General features: G+C 50.1%; 1 non-coding gene across 1 annotated transcript in view; it reads left to right on the plus strand.

Annotated features, from left to right (window-relative positions):
• The first annotated feature begins 1184 nt into the window (after positions 1-1184).
• Positions 1185-2500, plus strand: part of LOC143472615 (small subunit ribosomal RNA) — a 1808-nt gene continuing 492 nt past the window's right edge. Inside the window, exon 1 of the ribosomal RNA XR_013119960.1 lies at positions 1185-2500. This exon is cut by the window's right edge and continues 492 nt beyond it. This is a non-coding gene — a ribosomal RNA (small subunit ribosomal RNA).

Below are 2500 nucleotides of genomic sequence, written 5' to 3' on the forward strand. Positions count from 1 at the left end.
TAATTGAGCTCTTCAATTTAATTTCATTTAATTTAATTTTATTTTATAATTTAACAATAACTTTGTACAATTAAATAACTTTAATTGATAAATACGTTGTCATTGCCTTGCATTGACTCACGTAGCTTTGCAATGCTGCTTGATGATCATTTGATGATTTTGTTGTATGACATATATTGTTATGATTATATCGATTAAAATTGTGCACTTTGACACTGTATGGCATTAGATTAATTTTATCAAGTCGATTCACACCAAAAAAATGTTAAAGTCCAAACGCCCAGGTCGCGCGGATAGCCCTCACCCGCCGCGGATTTTCCCAAGTCGGAAGAGCTTTAGCCGCGAGTCGGTGTTTGGACTTTAACTTTTTGTTGGTGTGATGAGACTTGAAAATTTTTTAGAGTCCAAACGACCAGGTCGCGCGCATAGCTTTCACCTGGCGCGGATTTTCCGAACTCGGGAGAGCATCACGCGCGGGTCGGTGTTGTGGACTCTGAAAATTTTTCCCATCCACTCCAAAAAATGTTAGAGTCCAAACGCCCAGGCCGCGCATATTCTCTTGACCGAGCGCGGATTTTTCGACCTCGGAAAAGTTTTTGCCGCGGGTCGATGTTTGGACTCTGAAATTTTTTCAAGTCTCGACAAAAAGTTAAAGTCCAAACGTTGGGAAATATTTTCAGAGTCCAAACGTTCGAGTTGCGCGCAGTGCCCGGCCGGGGCGCGGTTCGGCGGCCACGGCAAGCGGCCACGCACCTTCCCAAACTCCAAATCCGGCCGCGAGCTCGCGCGATCCCGAGGCCGTTCTGGGGTACCATGGCGATGCAGGATTCTGTGACTACTATGAGGGAGCAGGCAGTCGTGTGAGCGAATGCGCGCGCGAGTGCGAATCGAAGCAGAATCGATCTCGGTTGGCGTCGGGCACGATGGGCAGATGTAATGCTGTTCGCGCGGTCGCCCATGCTTAGCCGGGGTTTTGAGCGGTCTGTCGGATCCAGTGGCAAGCTATCGGCGTGCCTCGGCGCGAGTATTGCACTCGAATCGCCGGGCAGCGTCCGGAATTGACGGTTTTCGGAGCTCGTGCAAGCCGCGAGCGTAGTGTTTGAGTAGCGATGTACACGGAGAACGTGTGAAAAGAAACGCGGGGCGCCCGTCGTCCCGCAGCAGCCTCGTTTGCTGCGAATAGCTACCTGGTTGATCCTGCCAGTAGTCATATGCTTGTCTCAAAGATTAAGCCATGCAAGTGTAAGTACGAGCTCTCGTACAGTGAAACTGCGAATGGCTCATTAAATCAGTTATGGTTCATTTGATCGTACGTGTTACTTGGATAACTGTGGTAATTCTAGAGCTAATACATGCGAAAAGCGCCGACTCACGGAGGCGTGCATTTATCAGACCAAAAACCGACCGGGCCTCGGCCCGTGCTCGTTGGTGACTCTGGATAACTTTGCGGATCGCACGGTCTTGCACCGGCGACAAATCATTCAAGTGTCTGCCCTATCAACTTTCGTCGGTACGGTATCTGCCTACCGAGGTTCTTACGGGTGACGGGGAATCAGGGTTCGATTCCGGAGAGGGAGCCTGAGAAACGGCTACCACTTCCAAGGAAGGCAGCAGGCGCGCAAATTACCCATTCCCGACGCGGGGAGGTAGTGACGAAAAATAACAATGCAGGACTCTAACGAGGCCCTGTAATTGGAATGAGTACACTCTAAAACTTTTAACGAGTATCCATTGGAGGGCAAGTCTGGTGCCAGCAGCCGCGGTAATTCCAGCTCCAAAAGTGTATATTTAAGTTGTTGCGGTTAAAAAGCTCGTAGTTGGATTTTGGGCTCGGGCCGTCGGTCCGTCGCAAGGCGTGTACTGGCGTGCCCGGCCTCACCTTCGGTTCACCGTCGGTGCTCTTGACTGAGTGTTGGCGGCGGCCGGAACGTTTACTTTGAAAAAATTAGAGTGTTCAAAGCAGGCGGTTCGCCTGAATAATGGTGCATGGAATAATGGAATAGGACCTCGGTTCTATTTTGTTGGTTTTCGGAGCGCGAGGTAATGATTAAGAGGGACGGACGGGGGCATTCGTACTGTGCCGCTAGAGGTGAAATTCTTGGATCGGCGCAAGACGAACAACTGCGAAAGCATTTGCCAAGAATGTTTTCTTTAATCAAGAGCGAAAGTCAGAGGTTCGAAGACGATCAGATACCGTCCTAGTTCTGACTATAAACGATGCCAACTAGCGATCGGGGGGCGTTACTTTGACGACCTCTCCGGCAGCTTTCGGGAAACCAAAGTCTTTGGGTTCCGGGGGAAGTATGGTTGCAAAGCTGAAACTTAAAGGAATTGACGGAAGGGCACCACCAGGAGTGGAGCCTGCGGCTTAATTTGACTCAACACGGGAAATCTCACCCGGCCCGGACACAGTGAGGATTGACAGATTGAGAGCTCTTTCTTGATTCTGTGGGTGGTGGTGCATGGCCGTTCTTAGTTGGTGGAGCGATTTGTCTGGTTA

The sequence above is a fragment of the Clavelina lepadiformis genome, unplaced genomic scaffold (assembly GCF_947623445.1).
Source record: "Clavelina lepadiformis unplaced genomic scaffold, kaClaLepa1.1 scaffold_152, whole genome shotgun sequence".
Taxonomy (NCBI): Eukaryota; Metazoa; Chordata; class Ascidiacea; order Aplousobranchia; family Clavelinidae; genus Clavelina; species Clavelina lepadiformis.